This window comes from Dermochelys coriacea, chromosome 3, assembly GCF_009764565.3.
Source record: "Dermochelys coriacea isolate rDerCor1 chromosome 3, rDerCor1.pri.v4, whole genome shotgun sequence".
In the NCBI taxonomy this organism is placed as follows: Eukaryota; Metazoa; Chordata; order Testudines; family Dermochelyidae; genus Dermochelys; species Dermochelys coriacea.
Window position 1 is genome coordinate 11,098,114 of NC_050070.1, and position 20,747 is coordinate 11,118,860.

Sequence of the window (20,747 nt, forward strand, 5' to 3'; positions counted from 1 at the left end):
ACATAAGATAAACCAGGAAAAGGCACTGCTTTAGGGCTAAGGGTGTCCAGATGGGGGGTTGCTCCAGTGTAACTACAGAGGTGCAATTGTACTGCTATAGTTATGTCAGGAGATTTTCCCACATAAGCCACTAGCTAGCCCTGCTCTGCTTCTGTAACTCAGCAGAGAAGCCCATCTATGTAACATACAGTGAAGTGTAAGGTTAAATAAATCTGAATATGTGTGTCAGCTCTTTGTTGTCTCAAAATCATTTTCTCTAATGCTTTCTTCCATTTGCTAGATCTACCCCCTTGTTCTCAGAAGGTTGTTTGTCATTAGCTCTTATCACAAGCTCCCAAAGGCAAGAGGCAGAATCCAGACTGACCTGCATGGTAATAAATGGTTGGCATAGATGGGTTGCTGTACCCAAACCCTGGTCACAGGGTCACTGCAGTCAGAGGTGTGTCTGCAGCCCGTTCAGAGGTACCCAAGCTAGCTTTATTTAGCTAGCTGAAATAAAAATATCAATGAAGTCCTGGCAGCTCAGGCAGTAGCAAATACTGTAAAAGTCCACAAGGGACCCTGGATATGTACGTGAGTTGCTCACCTCTGCTTCTGTGGCATTGCTGCTATTGGTTCCTCAGCTAGCTAGATCAAAGCTAGTCAGGGTGTGTGTCCATGTGCTGCAGTCACACCTCCAATTCCAGGGTAGACATATCCTGAGAGTGGGAGACTTGTGAAATTCCACCCCAGGACAGGTCAGTGCCCAAGATCTAATGCCTAAGAGGAACACCCAGAGACCAGCGAGGGGACAGAGGTGCAAGCAGCCCTTATCTTGACATCCAGCATGGAACCCTTTGAATTTTTCTGACAATTTCCTACTCAGAGTGTAAGCCTAATCATTTCTCCTTCTCTCCTACCTGAATCATGTGAATGAGACGAACCCTGAGAGGTGTTTAGCACCAGCAGGCACCATTGGCTTCTCCAGGCTTGGCACATCAACAATTTGTCTCTGTACTTTTGACTAGTATTGTTTCACATGGAGTCAAGTCAAGCTGGCCAAGCACCACACTGCAGGGAGGCCCCTGGGAAGTGGCCTGAAGAAGTAAGTTGCTGACCACAGCTAAACCAGTAGGTGTTTGTTATATATCCCAAGACGTTTTGCACAAACCACGGTGGCCTAACGTGTTTTACACAGTCTGGGATGGCACAAGATGTTTTGCACAAAGAATTCCAACGTCCAAATTGTGGTTGGACATTTCAAATCTTCCCCAGAAGCGGGGGGGGGGTCACCTTCTGATTGGCCCACAGCAGGTTTGCCAAGAAGAAACCAAGCCCTCAGAAACTGTATAAAAAAGGCAGTTTTAGTCAAAGCATCACTGCCTGAAGCTAAAATATCTGGATGAGAGAGACAGTGAACAGGACTGTCATCATCTGGCTACTGAGAGCACCCCTTTCCTGGTAACTATTATAGTTGCTTCTCTAATAATCACCCCGTTAATTCTTTCTTTAAAGTCCTGTCTAGGGTGACGGCTGTGAGATCCAGAAAGGGAAGAAGAACACTGTCATAACCCTTTGAGTGAGTGAACTACCTAAATGAAGTTTCTAGGTATCTTGAGAACCCACTTGGAGTTCTGTGAGGCTGAGCAGGAGAATATGCCTTCCTTTGAATGGAGAAGTAGCAAAACTACACACATTATGTGTATTCCAATAATAAGTTGATTATTTTAAAGCTACCTGAGTTAAAACCATGTACAGGATAATTCCAGTTATCCAAATTCCCTTTATCCAGAAATCCTAGTTATCCAAATGCATAATGTGTGTTCCTCTGCAACCCTGAGTTAGTTAATCTCCCACTGATTAACTATGAGTAAGACTGTGGGAACTTTGAATTGGGAGGATTTCTTGTTTAGGGATGATGACTGCAAGAAAGGGAGTGGGGGGGAAGGATGGAGAAGGTAGAGCAGGAGAGAAAAGGTGGAGGGAGAGAGAGAACAGGCAAGAAAAAAACAGATGAAGGGGTTAAGGTGAAGACTGAAAGGAGAAGTGTTCAGGGAGAGAAAGGACAGGGAGAGACAGAGAAAAAGCAGGGCAGGAGGGAGGGGAAGGAAAGGAAGCAGAGAAGAGGGAGGAGGAGAGAAAAGGGGAAGAAAAGGAGGAGAGATGCAGGAAGAGGAGGAGTAGCCAAATGGACTGGAGCCTCATGGTGCTGCTTGAGTGCTTTCAAGCACTATTAGCCCTGGGTTCAACAAGACCTGGTACAAATAGGGAGGGGTGGGTCCAGCTCCCACCTCCAGTGCTGTCAGTGCTGGGAAATATCATAAACATGATCATCTAACCACTGTTGTTCTTCTTTCTATGATTTCTGACTTCCTTTAATTGCTGCGTTAAAGCATATAAATTATGTAAATGTGTAATAAATCCCCATTCTGCACTTTGACAAAAAGAGGAAGAAGCTTTGAATTGTCTGGTAAGTGAAACATTGTTTCCACTATTTGAATATTTAGTAAAAGTGGCCTAAGATCAAAGGTTACTGGTAAAATTCCAGAGTAATTGGAATAGTTTCAATGAGAAGTTCTCAGCCTGAGGGAGGGGCAGGGCACACTTTCTAAGGGGGGAACTTGAACTCTCTAGTAATTCAGTCATTATATAGTGTTGCAACATCACCCACTCAATTTGGCACTGCTGGCCTTCCCCATCACGACAGAGGGGCAACTGGGCCAAATTTGAGTGGCATTGTGCGTGGCTGGGTCAAACTTGAGTGAGTGGTGTGGAGCCCCTAGGTGCCTGGTAACAAGGCCACACACTCAAATTTGGCCCTCCATAATGGCTATATATTTGCAACTCCATGAGTGAGAGACTTTGCAACCTGGCTCACGGGGTCACAAAAAGCTCCAGTGGTCTTCAATGCTTAAATTAAGAAACATGGTCCTGAAAACTTTGTGACTATTGATATATGTGCTTTGAAAAGGGCCCCGATACCACAAACACATTACCACAGCGAGGTGGCAGTATCCTTCCTGTTATTGTAAAAGGGCAGGTGCAGGTAAAATAAATGCTGACGTTGGGCATGATTCAAAAAAGATTGCAGAACTCATATTAGAAATGTCCTTTGGATTAAAGGAATATTTCTACAGCTCAGCATGTCACAATCCCCAGTGTCTTAATGTCCTCTGTCTCCTCTCTATCTTGGTGTCTTTTCTCTCCAGTGACACTGAGTTCCCAGCCAACCTCCAGCCATGAAGATCCTTTACCTGTTCTCTGCTGTTGTCTTCTTCATGCTCCTGACTGCCCCAGGTAAGATGTCAATGAAAACAAGTGATGATATAAAGGGATACCTGGGAGCCATTACTCAGGTTGTCTAACACTTTCTACTAGAAAAATTATTCTGACTTTTTCTTATGATCTCTAGCCCCCCCAAGAAAAAACATTGAGATTTGACTGAATAATGACAAGTCAAAACAAAATCCATGGTCCCCTCAGTGTTTTTTCCTCAGAATTTACTGAGGCTTGCTGAGTAAGCCACCCCACATTCTATCTGCACAGCATGTACTGTTCTTACAACAGGCAATCACAGAACTGAACATCTGGATGTGATACTGATAAATGAAGTCTACCCATCCCCTTTCAATCTACCCTTGGGTTTGGGAGATGATGCATAGGGCTAGGAGCCAGGAGACCATGACTTAAAGTGTAACTTCTGCTGCTTATTAGTGTTAATAATTCTGTGCCCTTCACAACTTGACATTATAAAGTCAGGCCTCGTCCCACTGAGAGGTTACACAGCTAGGAACAGAACCCAGATCTCTAAAATGGCAGCTTCTCATTCCTGTGTCTTAGCCCCACTGTGTCTCAAAACCTTCCACAACAAAGGGCTTTGCTTTGTTTACAGAAATGATGTCCTCTGGGGGTGGCACAATGTTTGCAGACATGACAATGAATCATTTAGGGGGTCAGTTTCTATCTGTTAGTTGAAGATAGTTTTGTGAAAGCACAACAAATGTTCTAAACTAATCAACAAGATTTGGCTGTGCACTTTGAGCTTCATTTTTAAAATAAGAGTCCCCTCAGGTATAATCAAAAACTGGCAATTGCTCATGAGGAAACTATTCTTGAGAGAAGAAAATCTGAACAGAGTCTCTGAGACGGGCAGGATTTCAAACCAGAAGGGACTTTTTCAAGCCTTTCTTTTTTGATAAGTTGTAGTCATCCAACCCAGACCTATGCCAGTTCACCCTACTTAGCCAAATTGCATTGATCATACTGACTGGCCCATCACTGTCAGAGCTGGAGAGAATCAAAACCACACCCCCACCACAAAACCACTTCTGTCGCTTAAAGGTGAGCAGTAAAAGATGTCTGTGTTCAGAGCTATGGTTCTAAACTGCGGCTGGAGAGTCAGTGTCCCTGTTTAATTCTCTTCTTTCCAACTGCCATTGAACGTGGGTAGAACTGCAACCATGGCAATAGTACTAAACCTGTGATAAACTTTCATACTGGAAGATAGTTGGGCTGACTTGGTCAGATCTTAGTGAATGGGAAATGCTTGGCATCCTGGAATCACAACTGTAATTTACCCTGCATTGCAGATAATTAAGACTCTTTCTTTGTTAGGATTCTCCCAGGCTAGACTTAGTCGAAACAAATGTACGCTCCGTGGCGGTTCCTGTTACTTTAGGGGATGTCCCTTTAATGCTATATACTTTGGAAAATGCTGGATTGGTTCTTGCTGTCGAAGGTAAGAGACCCTGCAGTGTGAGCAGGAATGTTCATTATTCTCTTTCCATTTAACACCTGGTGAATCCTTCCGTCTTTAAAACAGCTCAGCTCTTAGCCCTTTATTCTCCCACTTTTGAAAACCAAGGGAGGTCATTATAAAAATCTTTGTGATGTCACTGTGAACATTGTTCTGAATGAATGTGAATGGTTTAAGCAGGAAGGTCCCTCTGTGAAGTTAACTCGGCCACATTGCAAATCTGCAGCCTGTCCTATTCATGTTCTTTGTAACTGGAGGTGCCATAAATTATACAGACCACTCAGGTGGTCACATTAATGTTGTAGCAGGAACAGGTCCCAGAGAAACAGTTAGGAGGGTGAGAGACTTTCCCACCCACTAAAATACCAGAGAGGCCACTTGGGGAAGGAGATGTGATGCTGGGAGCTCCTTGGGCCTTCAGAGTGGGAGCCAGGGATCTCGGCTGGAGTGGCCATGCTACCAACTGCAGGGCTACTCTCCTGGCCAATTCACTGAGCATGCCCAGAGATCTGTGCTCTCCCCAGGCAGGGCTGCTAGCATGGAAATGCCACCAGATCAGAGTCAGGCTTCAGGCAGGATTAGAGTTCCCCTGCATTCCTTCAGAGTTAGTGATCCATCACCTAAGTAAGTCACATTTTACCTTCAGTTGTACACAAGGTGTGTTTGATAGAACAAGCGTACATGGATGTGTCATGCTTTTATGACATATACTTGTTAGAGACAGTGATTTCACCCATGTAGACACTGATAGCTATCCCCATTAAAACTCTCTAACTGAATGTGGCAGTAGCTACAATGGATCCCTGCGCTGAGGTTAACCAGGAACCTCTTCACTCACCATTCAGGGACTGAGCAATTCCTCCTGTACCTTTGATTTGAAATCAAACATCATATTAGCCCGGTTCTATGGGACAACATCAAAAAATCTGATTCTCTTTCCTTTGTACAGGCTATTTACTGACTGATTGTCCAGGCAGGATCTCCGGGAATCTGGCAGACAACCACTTGCTTCTAAAATCATCAGATCCTGCTTCAATGGAACCCTGAAGTGCTGCTTATTTGGGCTGTAAAGAACCTTGTGAGCTGAGAAATTCCAGAAAGGAGCCCTTGTATCACCATATAATATTTGTTACTCTTCGATTAATACAAGCAAGCTGGTTTAAGATCCTATTACCGAAGTGTGTATGTGTTGCTGGGAGGCAAGGGGGTTGTTTCTATTATTCTTCTCCTTATGAAATCCAGTTTGTTTATTTTTTTAAAATTGAACGTAAAATGAAATACCCTAACAAAGCCCCTATCACATGTTAATACCACACAAGGGTATTTATAGACTATGGTCCGCACATCTCTGTAGGTATCAATGAGCTCCTGTGGGTAGATATTTATTTCTTACAGGTTTCAGAGTAGCAGCTGTGTTAGTCTGTATTCGCAAAAAGAAAAGGAGTACTTGTGGCACCTTAGAGACTAACAAATTTATTTGAGCATAATTTGAGCTTTCGTGAGCTACAGCTCACTTGTTAGTCTCTAAGGTGCCACAAGTACTCCTTTTCTTTTATTTCTTACAGTAATTGCAAATCCTATCAGTTTGTGGTGTCACAGGAGCTGGGTACAGTCCCAGTTTGACTGTACGGTGTGTAACCCTCACCACAGTGTTCCATCGCACCTAGACCTTCCCTCTACTTTGAAACCTCATTGTCCACAATGAGGAGAACAGAGGAAATCAGACCAAGCTGTTTTAAGCTCTGAGCCCTGATTCTGCTCCCTGTTACACTGAGTGCTGTAAATAAGGAGTAACTCTACTGAAGTCATCGTAGCTATGCTGGTATAAACTGGTATAAGTGAGATCAGAATCAAGCACACGATTGTTCAGAAAAAGATGAGAACAACTTTACAAAAGAAAAAGTTTTCAGTTATTTCAGATGGTCCCAAGATACCAAAATGGCCATATCTGATCCCACTCTAAAGGTTTCCTGAAACTGACCTGAAACTGAGCCATTGGAACATGCATCAAAAATTTCAGTCAGATCTTTTTTTAACCCCTTCAGTGTGGGGAATCTACATTGGAAAATTGATCACAGCCTTAGGCAGAGGCTGTCTTTTCTTGATTGTCTCCATTATATGTCAGGTCACCAGATAGCAAGTGTGAAAAATCAGCACGCTTTTTTGGAGGGTGGGGGAAGGGAGGTTGTTGGGCATATAAGACAAAGCTCTTAATATCGGGTTGGTCCCGATAACATCGGGATGTGTGGTCACCCTAGTTATATGTCACAAAAGTCCAACAGGCTCAACTGAGAGTCAGCAGGTTCCTATATCAAGGCTGATGCTCAGTTAGAAGGAGCATCTTTCTGCTGTGGCTGTCATCTAGTGGTTGAGAGACAGGAGTGCCAGTGAAAGACACTTTAGAAATATAATTAGATAATGGATTATGAGCCCTTGACCTCTCCCATTTCCAGCTGTACAGAGCTTATCAGCTCTCACATCTTCTAAGGGCATGTCTACAAAGAGGGGAGGTGTCATTTCCAGCTCGTGTACACACACCTGTACAAGCTCTGAGTGAGCTGGTGCAACAAAAACAGAAGTGTAGCCATTGCAGAGCAAGTGGTGGAACCACTCCCAGTATGATCCCATCTGAAATTTGGACACATTCTCAGGATGGCTAGCCAAAATTACACCTCTCCTTCCAGTGTAGACATAGCCTTAGGGACACTTGGCATTAGGAGGAGGTAGGGGTGAGGTTAAGATGCTTTGGGCAGCTGCGGGGGGGGGAGGGGTTGAGGCTGTTCTTACATGGCAGGCAGAAGTTGGTAGCTGGGGAGGTGGGGGGCAGGGTTTGCCCATGCAGTGAAGATTATGGAGGGTGCTTTAAGGCTGTGAGCGTGCCAAGTGGAAATTACAGAATCAACTTCTTCTGTAGGTTACATGTCAGGTGTCTCATGCTGGCTTGAGGGCTTTGCAGCAACAGCCATGAATTCCACCCTGTCCCGAACACACTGGGTACATTATCTGATGAGTTTTCTTGTGTGAGCTTGTTCTGTCGGCCTGTCCCAAGGGTCTGCCATGATGCAGTGGATGTGGTCAATGATTGATTGTTATTATGCAGCCCAGGGTATTTATTGCTCAAACCATACTTTCAACTATTATTAGTATCACTGTGATTAGAGGCCTCAATCTGGATCAGAGCCCCATTGCTCTAGGCACTGTATATGTACCTAGGAAAAGATGGTCTCTTCTCCAAATGGCTTACAATCAAAATAGATGAGAGACATGAAGTATTATTAACCCTATTTGGCCCTGAGAAACTGAGTCCCAAAGAGCCCAGATTTCTCCTTTGACCCTTTATAAATCTGGCCCAGAGTGACTTGCCCAAAGTCACACATGGAGTTTGTGGCAGAGCTAGGAACTAAGCCCTGACTTTCTCATTCTCCTCTAGTGACTGAGCTATAAACCATCCTTCCCAGCTAACACTGCAAGAAAGGGAAGTAGAATGATCCTAGGAATTACTATTTGAGCAGTGAATCATATCCTGATAGAGCAAAGGGTTAAAGAAAAGAGTCCCTGTGGAAAGGATAATAGGACCATGGGCAGGAGCAGGATGTGTGTTTGGAGAGAACAAGCCTTGCCAAACACACCTGAATGCTTCCTTGATGATTCTGTTCTGGTTTCATAGCTCATCATGCTGCAACATAAAGGCATTTGACTTGGTTTCTTGGTTCACCTCCAATAATACTGATAACAATTAATGGAGTAATAAGATAAATAGCTGTACCCTCTCCTGATGGTTTTCTACATTTCATTTGATAGTTAGAAGGTTGGATACATATGTTATGAGATCTCTTTGGAACTGACGGTCAGCTAGATGATCAGGCAAAGTGTCATATAGGCCTTGTAATATTTTTTCAGAGGGAGTCACTTTGCAGATTTTCACTCTTCATTGGTTTCACAACATATCAGCTGAGGGTATCATCTCCTTTATTCTAAAATAATGCTTTGTTATAACTTTGTTAATGATTAGTTATATCTATAGTCTAAAGTACTTGCAATATTCTTTTTAATGAGATTGCTTTGGCAATGAAACTTCCTCAAGCTGATGGCTCTGTTGCAGAAAGCTCAAGATAGATTTTAATTTTCTGTACAGTTTCTAAAATTATACTGCCATATCAATTCACAGCTTGATCTACTGTATCCCTTTTTGGAACGTCTAGGCACAAAGCGTATCATATAGAACGAACTGTTATAAGATAAAGTTATTTCATAGCTTAGTAAGAGTTTGTGGTTAGCTTAGCTAGTGCCTGTTGCTGTCGCTCAGTGTAACTCCTCTATGAACCACAGGCACTGCATCTGCCACTGGACATGTTTTAAGAATTTAGGACTAAGTTATGCCAAGGATTCTGGCCTGTGCCTTTAGTAGTAATACAGTCCATGTTTTCTGTGTCGTTACAGTTGACAAGTCCTTGTCTTGAGGAAATTACAATCTTGGTTGACATACTGGCCCCAGGGAAGCCAATGGGAGTTCTGTCATTGACTTCCATTGGGTCAGGACAAGTTCCTGAACAACTACACCAGTTAAACATCATTGGCCTGATACAAAACTGATTTAAGTGAATGGAAAGAGTTCCTTTGATGTCAGTGGCCTGTGGATGAGGACCTTTGGTTCAGAGATGAATTCAGGAAACAGCTCCCCTGAGAAGTGCCTTGGTACCAGACTGTGTGTGTGTGTCAGGTGTTATCTCTTTTATACACTATTGATCAATATTCTATGTGTTTTAGTTTATTTTCCTATTTTTAAGCCTCCATCCCCTTATGGAGAGGGCTCAAATCCTGGTAAAATCACAAAATAACAGTAATACCACTGAGGATACTATGAGCCATGAATCATGAGTCTGGTGGGTGAGGATATTATGTGGTGTACAGGAATTGGGTGATATCCCTTTAAACAGCTGGGAACCCTCTAGTGCGCTTCCCTGTCTCCTGTTGCTGTATCCACCAGAACTCTGCTGGAGCAGAAGTGTTCATGGGTAGCCAGGCCTAGCAGTATTGTACCTAGTAATACACATGTGAGAGAACAGGGTCCCAGAGCCTAGGCTCCAGCCTGAGCAGAAACGTCTACACTGCAATTTTAAACCCCACAGCCCAAGCCCCGTGACCCAAGCCAGCCAAAGGTGTTTAATTGCTATGTAGACATATCCTTTGAGTCTGTCACTATAAGGCGTGCTTTCTAATCCTTTAATCAGTCTTGTGGCTCTTCTCTGAAACCTCTTCAGTGTAATCAACATCCTCTTGGAACTATGGACTCCAGCACTAGACACAGTATTCCACCAGTGCAAAATACAGAGGTCAAATAGTCTCTCCACTTCCTCTCGAGATGCTCCTGTTTATGCATCCAGGATTGCATCAGCTCTTTTGGCCACAGCTTCACACTGGAAGTTTATGTTCAGCTGATTATTGACCACCACCCCCAAGTCTTTTTCAGAATTACTCCTTCCCAGGATAGAGTCCCCCATCCTGTTTCTTTGTTCCTAAGAGTTTAAAGGGTTCTAGGAGCCATTTGACCCTCCCCGTCCAATTTTTAAAGACAGACGTGACTAGACTCAATTGAGAGACCTGGTTCTTTCTCAGTGATCACTAGAGCTGATATCAATGATAAGCTGATCTAAGGGGGCAGTGTCATGGTGTGGAGACCGTGCTGCAGTGAAATGACAACACAGAAGAGGCAGCAGCAGAGAGATTTCCACTACCCAGTGAAATCATGAGGAGCTGAAGTCACGAAGAACCGGGCTCGGTGGTGGAACCTCAGAACATGGCGAGCAGCTGGGGGGCGTCAGTGACAGTGGCAGCAATGAGCAGTGGCAGAGAAGCCGACAGAGACAGCGACAGCAGCAAGCCGTGGCAGTGACAATGGCCGAGAAAGCGGCGGAGACATTGACAAGAAGTGGCACAGACCGCAGCAATAGTGGTGACCGGAGATGGAGGCATCACTCAAACCCCCCTTGCCCCAGAGGCAGGAGGTCCCCTGGACTCTGGGATGGCAACGACCTCAGATAGCAAACCATGAGTGGGATGCACTGGGGGGAAATGTGGAGCGGCGTATTAAAGGACTTTCACACCGTACTGTGGGAAACTGAGGCAAAGGACTATTGCCCAAGATACTGCAGAGTGAGTGTTTTACTTATTGTTTGCTTTCTTTCAAGTCATTGTTGCAGCATTTTCCCAGATTCGTGCTGTATTTTCTTCTCTTAATAAACATTTACTTCTCTTATACATACTCTCAGTACCTGCAATTGGGGAACTATTCCCTCTAAAAGGGGCCCCGAGGTAGTGGCTTTTTCCCCCCAAATTTCTGGATGGGGGCTCGAGCTGGTTCTGCTTCACAATGATAAGAAATACCCCTGTTACTGCCGACACCACCTGGCAGAAGGGTTACAGGAGGAATAAAGATCTGCACACATGAGATCATTGAAACATACAGAGATGTGTGGACTGTGGTCTATAACCACCCATGTGTGGCACTAACCCAGAATAGAGACTTTTTAGGGTATGTTATTTTATTTCTTATTTTGAAAAAGTTAAAAGAAATGGATTTCTAAGGAACAGAACAAGAGAAACAAACTGCACTAGGGGACTCTCCAAAGCCTGCTGATGCCAATGGAGGGTCTTTCCATTGACCTCATGGGGCTTTGTACCAGGCTGTAGATATTCACCAGGTCTAAATATACATAATGTAACTTCTTCAAGGCAGCAGGGACTTGTCAATTACATTTCTGTAACATACTCTGGTGCGGTGTGGATAACAGTCATTATTATTAACTGCAGCACATATGTTTTAAATACCACTTTTAGCAAAACAAGATTTCTACAACTCAGTATATCACAATTCTCAGTACCCTAAATACAGGGGTGCTCCATCTCCTTTCTGTCATGATGTCTCTTCCCTCTAGGGACCTGAGATCCTCAATGACCCTCTGTCATAAAGATCCTTTACCTTCTCTTTGTTGTTCTTGGTGCTCCAGATTGCTTCAGGTCAGATGTAAATAAAATCTAGGGATAATATAGAGAGACATTTCTGAGCTTCAAGTTCAGTTGCCTAATTCTTTCTATTAAACTTCTTCCAATTCCTTTTCTGAAGACTTCTAAAGCCTCAGTGGGTTGCAGTAGAAATGTGAAATTTGATAGGTGAACAGCCCGGACACCAGGAAGGTTCCTTTGCTGCATCCATGGAAATCCATTCAGATTTGGTTAAATTCTGAACTAATAAAAATAACATTCCCAGCTGTGTTTTCCTCAACAGATGCTTGTTGCTAAAAAAAAAAAAAAAAAACAACCCAACAGTCGATCTGCACCTCATGGCACTAGGAGCTGTAAATACTTTAAGTTTGGAAAAGTTATAAATAATTGAAAACTGTCAAATGAAAGAAAGTATCTAGTAACCTCTATTTTAGGTGTTGCTACCTGCACCACCTATAATGTTTAGCTAATTATAACAAAGATAACAAAGCATTTGGTTTATATTGAAGAAGGTGATAAATTTGAAACCAATATGAAGGGAAAATTTTTAAGGTGAATTCAGCTAAAATGTAATAAAGCCTAGACGGCAACAAAGTCTAATCAGCATTTTGACTAGTGCAAAAACAGATTATATTGTTATTCTTAATTGTTAGTATTTTTAAACTTATGATGCAATCCTACTAATTTACAAATGAAATGTAGAAATTACCCAGCTGCTGGTACAGTGCCATGTAGAGCAATTTGTCTAACTATTGATTTAATTGTGATAAACATTGTAAGTAATGAATAAGTCAAATGACTTTATGTTGCAGCGTGATGAACTATGAAACACATACAAATCATCAAGAAATGTGAAAGGACTTTACATAAAGAATCTTTCCTGCCTTCAAAATGGACATTTCTGCTGGCAGCTCAAACTGCTGATGGAGAAATTGTCTCTTGGGGAAGGACACAGAGTCGTGTCAAGTTGGCCAAGGACCACACCACAGGGAAGCCAACAGAAAGGGGCCTGAAGAAATAAATTGTTGACCAGAGCTAAACCAGCAAGTGTTCGTTATATGTCCCAAGACATTTTACACAAAGCTCTGTGGCCTAACGTGTCTTGCACAATCTGGGAGGGCACAAGATGTTTTGCACAAAGACCATGAAATTTTCCACAGATAAAGTTGCAATTCCAATATCTTAATTATGGTAGGACATTTCAAATCTTCTCCAGAAGCAGGGGTCACTTTCTGATTGGCCCACAGCAGCTTTGCCAAGAAGAAAACAAGCCTTCAGAAACTGTATAAAACTGGCTGTTCTGTTCAAAGCCTCACTCCCTGAAGCTCATAAATCTGGATCAGAGAGGCAGTGAGCAGGACTGCCATCACCTGGCTACTGAGAGCACCCTCTGTCTGGTAACTTCTAAAGTTGCTTCCCTGAAAATCACCCCATTAACTCTTCCTTTAAAGTCCTATCTAGGGAGATGGCTGTGAAATCCAGAAAGAGAACAAGAACACAGATGTTGTAATCTCAGGAAACTACCCACGGCTACTGTGAGGCTGAACCAGAGAACACACCTTCATGCCAGTTTTAAGGGATAAGTAGCAGTAATACATGTGTTTTATTTGCCCAAATAAAAACATGGTAATTTTAAAGCTACCTGAGTTAAAACCATCTATAGGATAATGCCAGTTATTTGAATTCCCTTTATCCGGAAATCCTGGTCATCTGAATGCCCAGTGTGCTCCCCTTGTAGTGCTGTGTTAGTTAATCAGCCACTGATTAACATTCACACTGTGGGAACTGCAATTTGAGGGATTTCTGGAGTTAGGGATGAGAAAAGGGGGGAAAGAATGAGAGGCAAGGTAGGGGAGGAGAGAAAAGATGGGGAAAAGAGAGAAAAAGAGCAAACAGACAAGAAAGAAACAGATTAAGGGGTTAAGGTGAAGAGTGAAAGGAGAAGGGTTCAAGGAGAGAAAGGACAAAGGGAGACAGGACAGGAGTTAAGGGAAAGAGAATGGGTTAAGGAGGAGAGAAACAAAGGTGGGCAGAGAGAAGGGTGTAGGAACGAAAGAAGAAGAAGAAAGGGAGCGAGGGAGTTGGGAGTAGCTACAGGAAACAGGACCCTCCTTGTTACTGCTTGAACACTTCCTGACCTGACAGCCCCGGGCTCTTTATGCACCAGTGCAAATAGTGAGGGGCAGGGCCAGCTTCCTGCCTGGGGCTGTCAGTGCTGGGAAATTTCATAAACATGATCATCTAACCATCTTTATTCTTCTTTCTGTAACCTTAACTGCTTTAAATTCTGACTTGGCTAATAAAATATGTCAATGTGCAATAATTTTCCACTCCACACTTTGACAAAAAGGGGAAGAAGCTTTGAATTGGCTGGGGAAGGAAAACCATGTTGACTAAATATTCAGATTGTGGTAACATTGACTATTTAGTCACAGTGGCCATAGATACTAGTAAAATTCCAGAGAAATAGGAATCATTTAAATCAGAGCTTCTCAACTAAGGGGATGTGTCAAACTTCCTAAGGGGTAGACGCAAGCCTTCTAATAATTATACATGGTCACCGTGCCATTCACTCCAATCTAGCCTAGCTTCTTCCCACCCCCGTTCATGATGGAGGCGTGCCTGTGTCAAATTTGAGAGGTATTGGGGTGGCTGTGCCCAGTTTGAGAATTTGAGTGAGTGACATTGAAACCTGGCCCACAGGGTCATACCTGAGGGGCAGCCAGGCCAGATTGGAGTGAGTGGCATTGCAACCCCACATGCCAGGATATAAAGCCACTCTCTGAAAATTGGCCCTACTTCATGACTATACATTTGCAATCCTACAAGTGAGCGACTTTCTCGCCTGGCGCGTTGGATCACAATACCCTCTGCACTCTTTGAGGCTTTAACTGAGTTTTGAAAACTGGGCAGATATTAATGTAGCCTCGTTTAAAAAGGTTACTAGATACAACAAATGCATTAGCAATACTAGGTGCCAATATTAGGTGCCCGGGGGCGCTGGGAAGGGGATGCTAATGTGGGGCGTGATTCAAAAAATGTTGAGAACCTCTAGTTTAAATCATTGTCTGTTTGGAATTCAGTGCGTGATAACTAATTGAATTGTCATTCTTAATACTTAAGTAACTGCTTGGGTGAACTGCCACCGGTATTCCCATAATTCCACTGGCAAACAACATGAATAGAAATGGATAAGAATCTGCATTAAAGAAGTCATAGTTCAGTGTTGGTGCCAAAGTCACTGGCCCAGTGCAATACAGAACTAAGGTAAAGTTTGCCAATGTAACAAGACTGTGGTAAGACCTAGAATTAATTGATGTGATTGATTAATTCTTGGTTAATTGTAACATCATTCTTATAAATTCATTCTTATAAATTCCATAAACATGAGCATCCAACCATCTTTGTTTCGCTTTCTGAAATTTCTTAATTCTTTTCCATTCTGTTTTTGCAAATAAAATACACAAATGTGCAACAATTCTCCAATCTGTATTTTGGCTCAGGGAAACAAGATTTCCATAATAACCCAAAATTAAGTAACTGCAAAATTACAATTATTTGCGAAATATCTGTTTTTAAATTTATCTTGCATCACACAATTGTATATCTCTGAAGTCCTCCTAGGAGATAGATCTAGGACGCTGTCTAGAATATGATCATTATTATTGCTAGCAGATTGCAGAACACATACTATAATTGTCATTTAAATTAAAACAAAATCTCTAGAACTCAGTATATCATAATCCCCACTCTCCAGCAAATTCAGGGACTCTGTCTCCTTGCTGTCTTGGAATCTCTTCTCTTCAGTGACGCTGAGTTCCAGGCCAACCTTCAGCCATGAAGATCCTTTACCTGCTCTTTGCTGTTGTCTTCTTGGTGGTCCAGGGTGTCCCAGGTAAGATGTAAATGAAAATGAGGAATGATATAGACGGTCTTCTGTGAGCCCATACTAAAGTTGCCTAACACTTTCAGTTAGAAACACTTTTCTGACTTTTTTCTTATGAGCTTTAGTGCCCTGCCCCCAAGAAAAAGCACTGAGATTTGACTAAATTATGACCAGTAAAAAGAAAAATCTAAATTTCCCTTAGGATTTTCCTCAGCTCTTGCTGGTTTAAGCACCCCACCTTCTATCCATACTGCATATACTCTTCCTATAATGAGGCAATCACAGAACTGACCATCCAGATGGGACACAGACCAAATGAAGTCTGGCCAACCCCTTTCCATATTCCCTTTGGTCTAGGAGAAGGTGCGTAGGGCTGGAGGCCAGGAGACAATAACTTAAAATATAACTTCTGCTGCTAACAAGTGTTAGTAATTCTGTGCCTTTCACAACCTGTATCATAAAGTCAGGCCTCATGTCCCCCTGAGAGGTTACACAACTGGAAATGGAACCCAGATCTCTAAAACTGCAGCCCCTCATCCCAGTGTTGTAGCCCCATTATCTCTCAGAACCTACCATAGCTATGTACTTAGCTTTATCTCTAAAATTATATTATCTGGGAGTGGGCCAGTGTTTGTAACCATGACAGTGTATCATTTTAGGGTTCAGGTTTCAATCTGTTGGTTGTAGATAGTTTGGTGAAAACAAAACAACCTCCAGTTAAAAATGCTCTAACCTAAATATTTCAAAAGATTTGGCTGTGCACATTGGTCTGCCTTTTCAAAATGGCAGGCTCTTCATGTATAACCTAAAACTGGCAATTGGTTGTGAAGAAAGTATTCCTGAATGAGTTTACAGAAAGAAAACTGTGCAGAGTCTCACAGACAGTCAAACTTTCAAACCAGAAGGGACTTTTTCAAGCCCTTCTGTTTCAAAAAGTTGTCGTCATCCAACCCAGTTCTGAGTCAATTCAACCCTACTTAGGCAAATCGACTTTATGATACTGCCCGGCATATCACAATTAGAGCCAGGGGGGATCCAAAACACAGCAGCAGCCACTAAAGAAAGTGGGTGATGTAGGCAGATATTTGTTTTCCATCCCTTAAAGGCATGGGGCAGTGAAGGATGCAAGTGCTCAGAGCTACAGTTCTCGACTCAGCAGTCAGAGAGCCAGTGCCCCATTTCAAAAACTTTCTCCATTCTCTTCTTAGGGGCTGCCATTGAATGTCCACAGAACTACAGCCATTTAAATAGTACTAAAGTTATCATAAACTTTTGCACTGGAAGATATTGGGGCTGAATTGGTCAGGACTCAGTGAATGAGAAATGCCTGTCATCCTGGAATCCAGCCCTTATTTACCCTACTCTGCAGAATGCTGATTAAGACTCTTTTTCTTTGTGCAGAATTCTCCCAGGCTGAGAGGAACAGCTTGATGTGTAGAGAGCTTGGAGGTGCCTGCTTCCCTCTAAGATGTCCGTCCAATTCTGTGCACATTAGAAGTTGCTATCCACAGGGCGTTTGCTGTCGAAGGTAAGTTCAGCATTCCACAAGGCAGACATTGCAGTGTGAACAGAAATACCTGTTCCTCTCCTTCTTACATCCAAGCTGTTGTTTAATGCTTTTGGAGGTTCAATGCTCATGGCACAGCTCACATTCTAGGCCATGTGGGGGTAGGAGTGGTCCCAGAATATATTAGAATCACCCCAGTGGCTGTTCTTTCTTATATCTGCCTTACTCAGGATGCCTGTGGGCTACTCCACAGCTTGGAGCTGCCCCACTTCTCTGCAGTGCTCAGTCCTACAGGGATTAGACCTTAGACCCTCCAGCAACGTCTCCAGCACCACTCCAACTCCAGTGCTTGCAACAGGGACAGTAGTGACCTATTATTGCAGCCGTGTGCTGCTCATGCTTTGAGCAAATTCTTTGCCAGCCCCTTGTTGTTCTTTTACAGCCTCCTTCTGCTCCTGAAGCATCATACATGGGCAGGGGTTGGAGCCAAGACACCCTGTTGTCAAACATTGCTTTTATATTTTAGAGGAGTGAAATCAATCAGGAACAACAAAAGTCTCCACAAGAGAATGCGGGGGCTGTGTCTCCTCTGTATCAGTCTGCTGGGGAAGTGAAGGCAACAATTAGAAATGAAACAATATCTCTAACAAATGGGAAACAAGGGAAGTACATAGTAATCAATATAAATTAGAAGTCATGAAGTGCAGAAATATGATAAAGGAAGCTAAGGACATCAGGGATGTTAAACAAGGTTTTTAACCATCAGAGGAGTGAAGTTTTGGAATAACCTTCCAAGGGAAGCAGTGGGGGCAAAAGATCTATCTGGTTTTAAGATTCTACTAGATAAGTTTATGGAGGAGATGGTATGATGGGATAATGGGATTTTGGTAAGTAATTGATCTTTAAATATTCAGGGTAAATAGGCCAAATCCCCTGAGATGGGATATTAGATGGATGGGATCTGATTTACTATAGAAAACTCTTTCCTGGATATCTGGCTGGTGAATCTTGCCCATGTGCTCAGGGTTTGGCTGATTGCCATGTTTGGGGTCGGGAGGGAGTTTTCCTCCAGGGCAGATTGGAGAGGCCCTGGAGGTTTTTCGCCTTCCTCTGTAGCATGGGGCATGGTTGACTGGAGGGAGGCTTCTCTGCTCCTTGAAGTTTTGAACCATAATTTGAGGACTTCAATAGCTCAGACATGGGTGAGGTTTTTCATAGGAGTGGTGGGTGACATTCTGTGGCCTGCGCTGTGCAGGAGGTCGGACTAGATGATCAGAGTGGTCCCTTCTGACCTTAGTATCTATGAATCTATGAATCTAGGGAGGAATCCATGGCTGGCAGGGCTAAGGACAAGAAATCATTTTTTAAAATATCAGGAATAAAATAAATCCTAACAATGGTATAGGTCCATTCCCTGGAGGTGGTAAAATCATTAATAATGATCCAGAGCAGGCTGAAGAGTTCAATAAATATTTCTGTTCGGTATTTGGAAAAAAGCTGGATGATATACTGATGTTACATACAGATGGTGAACTACTGTCTAGTCCAGTGGTTCCCAAACTTGTTCTGCTGCTTGTGCAGGGAAAGCCCCTGGAGGGCAGGGCCAGTTTGTTTACCTGCTGCATCCGCAGGTTCAGCCGATTGCGGATCCCAGTGGCTGAGATTCGCTGCTCCAGGCCAATCGGAGCTGCTGGAAGTGGCGCGGGCTGAGGGGTGTACTTGCCGCCACTTCCAGCAGTTCCCTTGGCCTGGAGCAGCGAACCGCAGCCGGTGGGAGCCGCAATTGGCCGAACCCGCGGACGCGGCAGGTAAACAAACCAGCCTGGCCCGCCAGGGCTTTCCCTGCACAAATGGCAGAACAAGTTTTGGAACCACTGGTCTAATCCATTAGTAACTAAGGCGGATGTTAAACAGCATCTACTAGGGATAACCTTTTTTAAATCAACAAACCTGGATAACTTGCACCACTGAGTCCAAAAAGAGTTCGCTGAGGAGATCTCTGTTCCACTGATTATTGTTAATACAGTAGGAAAATACCAGAAGACTGGAAGAGTGTTAATGTTATGCCAATATTCAAAAACGGCAGGCAAGATGATCCAGGTAACTATAAACCAATTAGGTTGACATCAATCTCTGGCAAAATAATGGAAAAGCTGATTCAATCAATAAATAATTAAATATTAGGAATATAATTAATGACTGTCAACATGCACACAAGATCTTCTTAAATAGACCTAATTAAATTTTTGATGACATGACAAGTTTGGTTGATCAAAATAAGTTTGTAATTGTAACATGCTTATACGTCTGTCAGGGAAATCCGCTGGTGGGCCAGGACAGTTTGTTTGCCTGCAGTGTCCTCAGGTTCGGCCGATCGCAGCTCCCACTGGCCACAGTTCGCCATTCCCAGCCAATGGGGGCTGCGGGAAGTGGCGCGGGCTGAAGGATGTGCTAGCGGCCGCTTCCCGCAGCCTCCATTGGCCGGGGAATGTGCACCGCGGCCCATGGGAGCTGCGATCGGCCGAACCTGCAGACGCTGCAGGTAAACAAACCATCCCAGCCCGTCAGCGGCTTTCCCTTATGGGCCGCGTGCCAAACCTTGCCAAACCTTGCTACACAGGATCCCACCATGGGCAAATTAATGTTATAGCTGGGACAGATTTCAGAGAAGCAATTGGGAGGGTGAGAGATTTTCCCACCTACTAAAACACCAAATATGCAGGAGATGTGAAGCTGGTAGACCTTTGGGGTTACAGAAGGAGAGCCAGGAACTAGGCTAGAGTGGCCATGCTAGCATCTGCTCATATGCAACTACCACCTGAACAGAGTTGGCCTTCAGACAGAACTGGAATTTTCCTTCGTTCTTTAAGAGTAAGTTCTTTATCATCCAAGTAATTATCTGTCATTTTAGTTCAGCTGTGCACAAGGTGTGTGTGATAGAACAACTGTACCTGGGTGTGAGTCGTGCTTTTCTGCAGTATAGATTTTATAGGCAGCCAGTTCACCTGATTAGACACACCTGACTATGCCCATTAATACTCAGTAACACAATGTCACAGTAGGGACCTCTTTGCCCACCACAGAGTGACTGGGCAATCCCTCCTGTGTAACTGATTTGAAATCAAACATCATATTATCCCTGTTCTGTGGGAAAACATCACAAAATCTGATTCTTTTCTTTATACAGGAGATTTTTTGACTGATTGTCTAATCAGGATCTCTTGGAATCTGGGAGACAGCCACTTACTTCTAAAATCAACAGATCCTGCTTCAATGGAACCCTGAAGTGCTGCTTATGTGGGCCATAAAGAACCTTGTGAGCTGGAGAAATTCCAGAAGGGAGCCCTTGTGTCCCCCATATAAGATTTGTTATTCTCCTTTTAATAAAAACAAGCTGGTGTGAGATCATATTCTTGAAGTGTGTGTGTGTGTGTGTGTGTGTGTTGGTGGGAGGCAAAGGGGCTGTTTCTAGCATTATTTTCTTCAGAAATCCATCTTGTTTATCTTTTCTAAAATAACAAATTAAATAAAATATACTAAAGAAGTCCTTATTGCATGTTAATACCACACATGGGTGTTGATAGATGATGGTCCACACATCTCTGTAGGTTTCAATG

At 43.3% G+C, this 20,747-nt stretch overlaps 3 long non-coding RNA genes across 4 annotated transcripts in view; all 3 read left to right on the forward strand.

Moving 5' to 3' along the window:
- LOC119853474 overlaps nucleotides 1-20,747 on the forward strand; it is a 107,975-nt gene that overhangs the window by 77,504 nt on the left and 9,724 nt on the right. The gene's annotated exons all lie outside the window — the stretch shown is intronic.
- LOC119852471 lies at nucleotides 1,294-5,905 on the forward strand. Its single transcript, XR_005291664.2, has 4 exons — nucleotides 1,294-1,440; nucleotides 3,189-3,276; nucleotides 4,594-4,717; nucleotides 5,685-5,905. It is a non-coding gene; the product is annotated as an uncharacterized LOC119852471 (long non-coding RNA).
- LOC119852472 lies at nucleotides 7,584-20,540 on the forward strand. 2 transcript variants are annotated; one of them, XR_005291666.2, is made up of 5 exons: nucleotides 7,584-10,888; nucleotides 12,550-13,134; nucleotides 15,495-15,632; nucleotides 17,025-17,151; nucleotides 20,318-20,540. It is a non-coding gene; the product is annotated as an uncharacterized LOC119852472 (long non-coding RNA). The 2 variants fall into 2 exon arrangements; XR_005291665.2 differs by having other exon boundaries at nucleotides 7,594-13,134.